General features: G+C 35.9%; 1 long non-coding RNA gene across 1 annotated transcript; it reads right to left on the minus strand.

Moving 5' to 3' along the window:
* Positions 1-384: 384 nt before the first annotated feature.
* LOC134794815 (uncharacterized) lies at positions 385-11,694 on the minus strand. The gene is made up of 3 exons (XR_010144727.1): positions 10,652-11,694; positions 2,479-8,373; positions 385-1,136 (listed from the first exon to the last, which is right to left on the minus strand). It is a non-coding gene; the product is annotated as an uncharacterized LOC134794815 (long non-coding RNA).
* Positions 11,695-12,068: the final 374 nt, after the last annotated feature.

The following is a 12,068-nucleotide window of genomic DNA, read 5'->3' on the forward strand; positions in this document are numbered from 1 at the left end:
GATCGTGGCCGACGGTGCGCCCGAGCAAGATCGTTTTGCATTTCACGAAATATAAGAGCATCGTCAACAATATTTGACATGTAACATATACTTTGTCTCGAATTGGCAATCATGGTTGATATTTTTGTAGTTGAACTATTTTTTACACCAAGAAATATTGTGAACGATGTGACAATATTTCATGAAACCACATGAAACGTAAAACGATCCTTGCCCGATATCGGGGCCGACGTCGCGGCTCATCGTTAGCCGTCTGAAGGCAGGATAAGTGTAATAAGCCCTATTGTGTCCAGGGACTGTCTCATATCAAACATAAAGTGTCATTCTATGGAACTTGCTAACTATGTAAACCTACAACTACGTAAACATATTGAAATTGTCTCTGAATGATGAACTTACTTGTGACTTTTGTTTACATAAGTAGTTAGCAAGTTCCATAGAATTACACTTTAGACAAATAATCTTTCAGAAAGAGTCTTTGTAGTGTTACGCTGATACTAGCACCCAAAAGAAAGGGATGAGTACCCATTGTTTTGTAGTTCAGAAAACCATAACTATGGCAATAAGTGGTAAAACAAGTTGATTCACCCACTTATACACATGTAGTGGCCACATGTATCCAAATACAGGTACATATCTAATATCGCCTGGCAAACCAAGCATTTAGTTGCGAAATTCAAATTTCATATGGGAGATAGAATTTTCCCGCCAATTTTTTTTCAATTTGCTGCCTTTTCTTCTAACAAATTTGGTTTGCCAGACCATACCAGACATAACGTTACATTGTTAACTTAGGTATTTGCTAATTTTAAATAAACTAGGTAAACTACTTACCTGTACTTAATCTATAGTTTGGGAAGAGTCGTTTTTCAGTGGAGCATTTTAAGCAGAAAGAACAGAGAGGCTATCGCAAAAACCGAAATTCGCAAATTGCGGGGATCTTTCGCTTTTACTGCAATGAAAAATTATATGCCTTCATTGGAGTAAAAGAGAAAGATCCCCGCCATTTGCGAACTTTTTATTTTCGCGGTTATAGCTCAGTACTCTCTTTTTCGTAACAGTTTTTTACTGACAATTACTTGTTTACCAAACTATAAAATTACAGATTTCAATACCTTTCATGTTAATATATATTACTGTGTCAACTTTTAAAAAGGCTGCCCCGCTCTCGCTCGGCACTTTTTCACACTTCTGAGGCATATCACACGCGAACTGATTTTTTAAAATAGAAGTTTTCTTTTTCTCCGGGAATCTAATATATATGGTCACTACTGTCACTAGTTAAGTAGTAGAATACAACTAACATTGGAAGGAAAAATTGATGGCAAGAGAGGAAGGGGAAGAAGGAGGGTCACCTGGCTTGACAACGTAAAAAAGTGGACGAACATGGATAACGCAGCCACACTGGTAAGAATGGCTAAGAGCAGGAGAGAGATTGCAAAGGCGGTCGCCGACTTCCGTTAGGGCATGTCAAATGAAGAAGAAAAAGTAGTAGAATTAAGTAATACGCTTCATACCCTATTAATAAATTTAGTACCGTGACTAGTAGGTATACATATTTTTTTTACTAAGCGCTTATAGCTTATATCGCTTTTTATTACATTAAACCATTGCCGAGCAATTTCGAAAGGGCGGGTGTACAGTCAACGGTAAAAATATGGGTGTACAAATCATTTCAAGAATATGTCCCATAACTCTTATGTCAGTGAATTAAGAACTATGGGACATATTTTTGTGTAAGTTGTCTACACCCATATTTTTACCGTTGACTGTACCATGGATTTCCGATGGTCGATTGTGGCCTCGGCAGCAATTAGAGGGCGTGGTTACTTTTTGTTTAGTTTAAGACATCTATTTCAATTCATAATTTACTAGCTTTTGCCCGCGACTTCGTTTGCGTGGAATTAGTAATTTAGGTAGCTATTATTTTATCCATACTGCGTTTTGTTGATTCCCCATACAAACTTCGACGCCCCTTTTCACCCCCTTAAAGGGTGATTTATTGAATGAAACCTATCCATTCTCCTTCCCCGGGACTCAAACTATCTCTATACCAAATTTCAACTAAATCGTACACCAGCGCCGGTGCTACACCTCGCGGGCGGTATAGTTCCTATTGACAAAGTTTGTTATGCAGTTGTTGTTAAGTCCCCATACAAAATTTCACCTCTATCAGGGATGATTTATGGGTTAAAAACTATCCTATGTCCTTCCTCGGGACTCGGACAATCTAAATACCAAATTTCATCTAAATCGGTTCAGCGATTTAAGCGAGAAGAGGTAACAGACATACAGATAGAGTTCCTTTTATAATATTAAATATTAAATTATATTATATTCAAAAAGTATGGATATGGTAGCTCAAACCAATTTTTCAGTAAATAAGAACAATAAAACTATATTTTGCTTTTGGATGCTAAGCACTAGTGTAAGATCTTTAGATACTATGATTCTCTCTGTCTATGTTTGAAATTAGACAGTCCTTTGACATACTATACTTAGGTACACCTATTTGTAGTAAAATAATTAGATTTATTTCAATCTCTATTCGAAAATAAACTCGTCTAGTTTCACATAATTAATACGTATCGCCCGACGCTTAATACGTAAACAATACGTAGAGTAGAAGTGAAATGCTGATATCACTGTCGATAACTATAACGTATAGCTGCGCCCCTTCCGTCAGTTAAGTAGGTACACAATAAGTAGCTTTAGTATGCTTTGTTATACTGTATCCAAGAAATATTTTTCGGAAATAAACAATTTATTTTTTTATTTTATGACCGACTTATATCGGGCTTTTATTACTCGTAACAGTCGTAATGTAATTTACAGCTAGACTTTTGGCGCGCGAATGATATCTGAGGGTCTACTACAGCCAACATCACAAAATCGAAAAACGTTATTCTACCTGTCTACCGGCACCACAGCCGGTAGCAGTATTGGCTTAGGTACAAACAGCAATACTCTTAACTATCCATCGGTGGACCTTATTCTTTTTGTAATAAGGTTTAGAACATGGTTGCATAAAGTGTGCACGCATTGTGACCCCGGGTTCGAATCCCACCTAGGGCGAACTTTTTGTTTATTTATATTTTTATTTTTTTCCGTTACTTTTCCGTTTCACAAAATATCAGAAGATTGTTAACAATATTTTAAAATTAAAAAAAAAATTGCCTTGTATTGCCGATAATATTCAAGGCTTAATATTTTTTCGTCACCTTTCCTCTTAAAAAATATATTGGTAACGGACATAACAGTGTCCTGATATTAATATGTGGAACGGAAAACGAATTAGGCGACTATTGTCGTAAGGAAAAATGACTAAAAATAATAACGTCTAAAATGTCTAAATACCTATTATTGCCAAAAAATTTTAAAGACTAAAAGTATCAATAACGAAGTACAAAAATGAAACTAAGTCTAACTGTGAATAGTCCGAAAAAAAATGTCGAGAATTGTATTTTCTAAATCAATGTAACCAATGCGATGTCTTAACATCTCAGGTTTAGGCTGCGTTTCCACCAGAGGTGTGCGAGGAAGCTGGGTGCTTAGCCAAGTTGCAAATCGTTTACACTCCGTAGCGAACGAAACGCCCAATGTCTCTGTCACACTAATATAACTGAATAGTATACTTAACCGCGTTATCTGAGACTGTCTGTTCGTCTGTCTGTCACCAGGCTGTACCTCATGAACCGTGATAGCTAGGCAGTTGAAATTTTCACACATGATGTATTTCTGTTGCCGCTATAACAACAAATACTAAAAACAGATTATAATAAATATTTAAATGGGGCTCCCATACAACAAACGTGTTTTTTCCCGTTTTTTGAGTAACGGAACCCTTCGTGCGCGATACTGACATGCACTTGGGCGGTTTTTTTTTACATTATTATAATTCGTAATTTTTCCTTATAGACATTAATCGACTAATAATTCCGGAAAAACTGCTTTTAGCATGCTTACTAACTAGGGTGGCAGAGTAAGACCAAGGTAACGTTAGTTGCAGTGTTTTTCAAAGCAAAGACTTGCAAAGTGTTATTTTAAAGTCATAATGTCATAGCTGTTTGACATTTAAAATATAACACTTGCATGTCTGGTCTGAATCTAGCTAGCAGCTTAGGTATGTTTGACTTAGCACAAAGTATTCGCTTGTGACTTGGGTTCTATTCCCGCCATCGGTGAATTTTTTCCTTTTTTTTTTACTTTTTGCGCTGAATTTTTCCTTTCAGACAACCGGCTTAGGTAGAAACAGCAATACTCTTAACTATCCATCGGTGGACCTTATGCTTTTTGTAATAAGGTTTAGAACATGGTTTCATAAAGTGTGCACGCATTGTGACCCCGGGTTCGAATCCCACCTAGGGTGAACTTTTTGTTTATTATTATTTTTATTTTTTTCCGTTACTTTTCCGTTTCACAAAATATCAGAAGATTGTTTACAATATTTTAAAATAAAAAAAAATATTTGCCTTGAATTGCCGATAATATTCAATGATTAATATTTTTTCGAGACCTTTCCTCTTAAAAAGTATATTGGTAACGGACGTAACAGTGTCCTGATATTATGTGGAACGGAAAACGGATAACGCCTAAAATGTCTAAATACCTATTATTGTCAAGAAATTTAAAAGACTAAAAGTATCAATAACGAAGTACAAAAATGAAACTAAAAGTCTAACTGTGAATAGTCCGAAAAAAAATGTCGAGAATCGTATTTTCTAAATCAATGTAACCAAGGCGATGCTTAAAATGACAGGTTTAGGCTGCGTTTCCACCAGAGATGTGCGAGGAAGCTGGGTGCTTAGCCAAGTTGCAAATCGTTTACACTCCGTAGCGAACGAAACGCCCAATGTCTCTGTCACACTAATATAACTGAATAGTATACTTAACCGTTATCTGAGACTGTCTGTTCGTCTGTCTGTCACCAGGCTGTACCTCATGAACCGTGATAGCTAGGCAGTTGAAATGTTCACACATGATGTATTTCTGTTGCCGCTATAACAACAAATACTAAAAACAGATTATAATAAATATTTAAATGGGGCTCCCATACAACAAACGTGATTTTTTCCCGTTTTTAGGGTTTTTGAGTAACGGAACCCTTCGTGCGCGATACTGACATGCACTTGGGCGGTTTTTTTTTTACATTATTATAATTTGTCATTTTTCCTTGTAGACATTAATCGACTAATAATTCTGGAAAACTGCTTTTAGCATGCTTACTAACTAGGGTGGCAGAGTAAGACCAAGGTAACGCTGCAGTGTTTTTCAAAGCAAAGACTTGCAAAGTGTTATTTTAAAGTCATAATTTCATAGCTGTTTGACATTTAAAATATAACACTTGCATGTCTGGTCTGAATCTAGCTTGCAGCTTAGGTATGTTTGACTTAGCACAAAGTGTTCGCTTGTGACTTGGGTTCTATTCCCGCCATCGGTCAACTTTTTCGTTTTTTTTTTTTACTTTTTGCGCTGAGTTTCTCCTTTCAGAAAACCGGCTTAGGTACAAACAGCAATACTCTTAACTATCCATCGGTGGACCTTATGCTTTTTGTAATAAGGTTTAGAACATGGTTTCATAAAGTGTGCACGCATTGTGACCCCGGGTTCGAATCCCACCTAGGGTGAACTTTTTGTTTATTATTATTTTTATTTTTTTCCGTTACTTTTCCGTTTCACAAAATATCAGAAGATTGTTTACAATATTTTAAAATAAAAAAAAATATTTGCCTTGAATTGCCGATAATATTCAATGATTAATATTTTTTCGACACCTTTCCTCTTAAAAAGTATATTGGTAACGGACGTAACAGTGTCCTGATATTATGTGGAACGGAAAACGGATAACGCCTAAAATGTCTAAATACCTATTATTGTCAAGAAATTTAAAAGACTAAAAGTATCAATAACGAAGTACAAAAATGAAACTAAAAGTCTAACTGTGAATAGTCCGAAAAAAAATGTCGAGAATCGTATTTTCTAAATCAATGTAACCAAGGCGATGCTTAAAATGACAGGTTTAGGCTGCGTTTCCACCAGAGATGTGCGAGGAAGCTGGGTGCTTAGCCAAGTTGCAAATCGTTTACACTCCGTAGCGAACGAAACGCCCAATGTCTCTGTCACACTAATATAACTGAATAGTATACTTAACCGTTATCTGAGACTGTCTGTTCGTCTGTCTGTCACCAGGCTGTACCTCATGAACCGTGATAGCTAGGCAGTTGAAATGTTCACATATGATGTATTTCTGTTGCCGCTATAACAACAAATACTAAAAACAGATTATAATAAATATTTAAATGGGGCTCCCATACAACAAACGTGATTTTTTCCCGTTTTTAGGGTTTTTGAGTAACGGAACCCTTCGTGCGCGATACTGACATGCACTTGGGCGGTTTTTTTTTTACATTATTATAATTTGTCATTTTTCCTTGTAGACATTAATCGACTAATAATTCTGGAAAACTGCTTTTAGCATGCTTACTAACTAGGGTGGCAGAGTAAGACCAAGGTAACGCTGCAGTGTTTTTCAAAGCAAAGACTTGCAAAGTGTTATTTTAAAGTCATAATTTCATAGCTGTTTGACATTTAAAATATAACACTTGCATGTCTGGTCTGAATCTAGCTAGCAGCTTAGGTATGTTTGACTTAGCACAAAGTGTTCGCTTGTGACTTGGGTTCTATTCCCGCCATCGGTCAACTTTTTCGTTTTTTTTTTTTTACTTTTTGCGCTGAGTTTCTCCTTTCAGAAAACCGGCTTAGGTTCAAACAGCAATACTCTTAACTATCCATCGGTGGACTTTATGCTTTTTGTAATAAGGTTTAGAACATGGTTGCATAAAGTGTGCACGCATTGTGACCCCGGGTTCGAATCCCACCTAGGGTGAACTTTTTGTTTATTATTATTTTTATTTTTTCCGTTACTTTTCCGTTTCACAAAATATCAGAAGATCGTTAACAATGTTTTAAATTGTTTTATCTTGATTTGCTAAAAACGTTAAATGAATGTAGTTCATTTTTATAGAATAAAAGTGGATGACAGGATAGATTTATCTCTGGATAGATGGACATATATTTCAATTTATAACTAACATTATTAAAGATATTTTGTTAATCGACTACTATGAAAATCTCTGCAGAGTTATCTTGGTCTTAATCTAGCAAGCAGATCTATGTATGCTTGGCCCAACGCAAAGTGTTCGCTTGTGACCTGGGTTCAATTCCCGCCACGGGAGAACTTTTTGTTTTTTTTTTTACATTTTGGGCTGTTACCCTTTCACAAAATATCAAAAGATCGTTAACAATAACTATTTGAAAAGTCGACCGGCGCAAAATCACCTTTCATAACAAATCATCTATTTCAATTTATAATTTATAATATTTTTACACAATTTGATGTCAAGTAGGTACATATCAATCACAGACATGCCGCATCGTTTTATTTTTTGAATTTATTGAGCTATAGCTTATAGGGACCGAACGCGTTGGAGAGTCTGCCACCAGTCAGCTGCAGAGAAAAATGTCATACGTAGAGGCATAGCTAAGTAATAATAGTTAATAAGAATAATAAGTATAAATTAAAATATGTAAAAATAATTTTCCATAATGTCAATATCCTGAGAGCAAAATGGGGACTACGTTTGTTTGAAGCGGCTGTCCTATTTCCTCTTAAAATTTCGTATGCCTTGTCCCGTGTACGTGGTAGTACGTACCACACAATTTGGACTGTAATTTACAATTTTCATTCATATCAGTAGGTTATTAAATCAGTAGCAAATGTTTAACAAAGGCATACGAAGGGTTACGTATTATTAGATATTAAGTATAACGGAAAACTGCTGTAAGAATGCTTACTAGGATGGTATAGCAACCGTTGACCGGCCTTCCTACAAAGAGTGCCCTGGGCCCCGGTTAGATGTAATAACCGGTATTATACAAAAAGACAGGTGCCATTTGACTATTAGGTACTGATTCAGGTAGTGTGTGATGTGCCTTAAATAGTCGTCGAGTGAAAAATTTACTCATTGACTTTCGGTCCCTCCTGCTCGCTGCTTCTTGGACTTTAGTGAGAGGCCTGAGGCGATTGGTAAGAAGTTACTAACTGACCCAGTCCGTAGGCTGCCTGGATCAAGGTCATTTTTATTATGTTCACTGAGAAAAGTATAATATTTTTTAATTAGTTTTAGTCCCAAAGTTCAGTTGCCTTCTATTAGAAAACTACCGCACAAGTTCTTTACCAACCGCCTGAGATTGGAGTCACAGCCCGTAACATTGTTCTGCAGCTTTTGGAACTAAGTACCTTCTTTTCGTAACTATTTATAAATCGTCCGCTGTTTAAGTGCACTCCTGCAGCCTTGAGACTCTTCTTGTGTTCTGAAAAAAAAAGCAACAAAGAAAATTTTATTGAGTTTTAAAACATTATGTAACTATTGTAATAACCTAAAAATTCTAAAAACAACTTGATTAATTTACAGTCATATTGCTGGCATTTTGCTTCGGAAGAAAGTGTGAACGCATATGACCTGAGTTCGATTCCCAGGAAAGGTGAACTTTTTGTGTTTATTTTAAAATATATTTATTTCAAAATTAATAAGTAAACCCGCGCTATTGTAGATGGATGGATTATCTTTCAAAATGTCAAATGTATAGAAGTTTTGGGGGTTTCAAGCTTTTAATTATCGCTTTTTTCACTCCTTATTCATTTAATTATCGCTTTTTTCACTCCTTATTCATAATTGTGATAAATCTTTGATTGTAATCATGGTAAACCATAGCTATAGCTCAATAAATATTAGTGGTACTTATAAAAAAGTGCCAACTAAAATACTTATATGCATTTAGAAAAATAAGCATGTAAAAATTTTGATATCTTCTGTTTTTCTGGACCACCATCAACAGTGGCGCCAACTGGTGAGCAAAGAAACGCTAGCCCTCATTTACAGTCATATTGCTGGCATTTTGCTTCGTCAGAAAGTGTGATCGCATAAGTGACTTGAGTTCGATTCCCAGGAAAGGTGAACTTTTTGTGTTTAATTTTTATTTGTAATTTTGATTGCAATTTGTATCCTTTTTTAGTTTTAACAAGATTAAAAAAATATGCTTCAGCTAAATAAATAATGTTCTTTACTAATTGTTATAGTTCGTTTTTTTTAGCATTAGAAAGAACTTGAAAGAAGGTAAGCGATCTTGACATGTCTTTTAATTGAAAAGCGCGTTTTAAAAATCAGTAACTATTTTGCTATTACTTATGAAAGCAGAAGAATATAAATGATCGTATTAGATTCATAATTGTTACATACTTGCCGTAACTTATTTTTAAATTCTCCATCATCAGATCAGCTCGATGGTACCATAATATTGCATTGTCATCCGATTTATACATGCATGAAAAATTTCAGCTCAATCGGACACCGGGAAGTGGAGATCAAATTTAACTTGCAAGATTTGATTACAGACAACGGGACAGGTGAAACTAAATAAAAGCTTGTAAAAGATTTCAAAATTAATAACTAAACCCGTGTCGTACGTTCGATCCCCGACCGCGATGTAAATTATGTATTTACAAAAAAAATATAGAAATTAATGGGCGGTATCTTATCTTATCTTATTTTATACCTTTAAACGAGCAATTCTTGTTATTTATTTCGGAAACGGCTCTAACGATTTCGATGAAATTTGCTATATGGGGGTTTTCGGGGGCGAAAAGTCGATCTAGCTACTAGGTCTTATATCTGGGAAAACGCGGATTTTTGAGATTATTATATATTTTCCGAGCTAAGCTTGGTCTCCCAGATATTTTAAACATAAATTTACACACGAGTGTGTATTGAATGGCTTAAGAGCCAACAGGAGTGGTCATTTCTCCATACAAACGTACTCGACTGTTTCCTCCATGGGTTTTGATGCTAGAGCAATGATTTTTTCAACACAGATTAATATTGTCAATATCTGTGTCGGACCGTTTTGCTTTTTTTGATATTTTTGTTTTCTAAGGCGCTAGAGCCCTTCAAAAATGGCCTCATTGACTATGCCGCAATGAGAGGCCTAGTATTCAAAACTGACATCAATTAGCCAAAAAAGCAAAACGGTCCAACACAGATAATTTCATAATTATTTAGATTTCCAAATTTGGTTACGATTGGTTAAGTTTTGGAGGAGGAAACAGTCGAGTACGAAACCTCCATTTTTGAGATTTTTACGCAGGATTTTTCGCCTTGTCCTTATCGCACTAGTTTAATTAAGGAGCCGCTTCCGTTAGCGAGACGGGTATATTTACCTAAAATATTTAAAACTCAGCTCCTGTTTCGTCTTAATTAACACAAGTTCGCAATTCCTGTACCTATCGCTGTTATATTGCGGTGCATGAATAGATATACCTATTTTGTTGACTGTAATCAAACACTCAAGCAGATTTTACTTCACATAGCTCAAAGTGGAAAAATAAAGCTATCTAATGAAAAATATATTTCAAGACGTAGGACGACTAATGCATGGATTATAAATTATCTACTTAAAACGATATTTAAATCAGCGCTGGGGGTCTACCGCGAACACCGAAGTTTGCAAATTGCGGGCATCTTTCTCGTTTACTCCCATTACGGCGTATTTAGAGTGACAAATTCATAATTCTCTTTAATTGAATTTAGCTGACCTGCTAGATATCCAATAGTAGTACTTGTGTAGCCTGCAGTCTCTTTCGTTTGTCTTGTTGGTTGGAAACATGGGGTTCACCTGTAATTTTAAAAGTCCATCATACAAAAAGAATACAGGTACAGAGGTATGTACCTACCAGGTAGTGATCGGTAGATTTTTAGGGTATACACTCAAAGTTAAGTATTGTCGAGGCTCGCGAAGGCCGAAGGCCGAAGTTCCGCGTAGGGTTGAAGGCCCGAAGCGTCACACGAGAGGGGGAAAGTTGGAGCTTAAACACGACCCAATAGGAAAAGTGTCTTGACAACCTCACGTCGGGCCTACGGCCTTATGTACAAAAACAAAAATAAATTACAATTGAATATAAATAGGTATCTTATATATAAATTACAATTGAAAGTTGAACAAATATCCGTACATTTAGATAAGTTTACACGTAGATGTCGCTGTTTCGTGCAGTCAAAATTCTGCTTCGCGTAATCATGGTTTTTAACTTTTTATTTACTGGGAATGGAGCTCACGGCCATGCTGTGCTATTACAAATTGGAATTTAGACAAATTGCAATTACAAATTGGGATTCTCCTGTATTTCTTCGATTTTTCTTGGGATAATGATGACCAGTCCCATATTACTTATAATGTCTACCGTGGAGTCAACATCATAATCTGCCACTTTTTCGGTTTAGCTTAGAGGTACGATCGAGCGTATGTTTTGGCTTGGCACTAATTGTTCGCAAAGTATCTGAGTTCGATCCCCGAGACTTTTAATTTTAATACGTATACTCGTATAGTACAGAGACGAATTGTTTCATTATTTTCCAAAACGTACTATTCTATTTTCTTTCCTCAGCAGCCTAGTGACGCCTGGATGATGTCTGTGTTATGTTATAATGTTGGGTGGCTGATGGTAATGGATGAGATGGCCCTACATATTTCTTAAAAAATATTTTACTATAATAGCCTATAATTATGTCGGACTACTTACCTGCCGCCCACAACTTCGTTTGCGTGGAATTAAATAAATAAATTTTCTTTGAAATGTGTGTAAAAAATCTAAAAAGTAAGTACTTATAGATCTTGATAGCAAAGTTAGGTACACTTATCACCAAACATCGGATTCTAGGGGGCAAATTGTATGACGGATAGGGATCCCGTCATACAATTTGCCCCCTAGAATCCGATGTATATGCTTATCACTGTGATCGTTCGATTCACCAGCACGGCCTGAAATGACGGCCACGTTTCCTTTAAACAGTTCCAGTTCCATCGTCAGGGTTTAAAGTCACATCAGTACAATGGTTTACGATCTCTTCGATAAGGAATAACTTAATAGTAAGAAAACTTAACTTATCGCAATAATGCATATTTGTTCCTGAGTTATGGATGTTTCTATGTAAGTATATAAGTATTTATATAGG

This window comes from Cydia splendana, chromosome 11 (genome assembly GCF_910591565.1).
Source record: "Cydia splendana chromosome 11, ilCydSple1.2, whole genome shotgun sequence".
NCBI classification, from domain to species: domain Eukaryota; kingdom Metazoa; phylum Arthropoda; class Insecta; order Lepidoptera; family Tortricidae; genus Cydia; species Cydia splendana.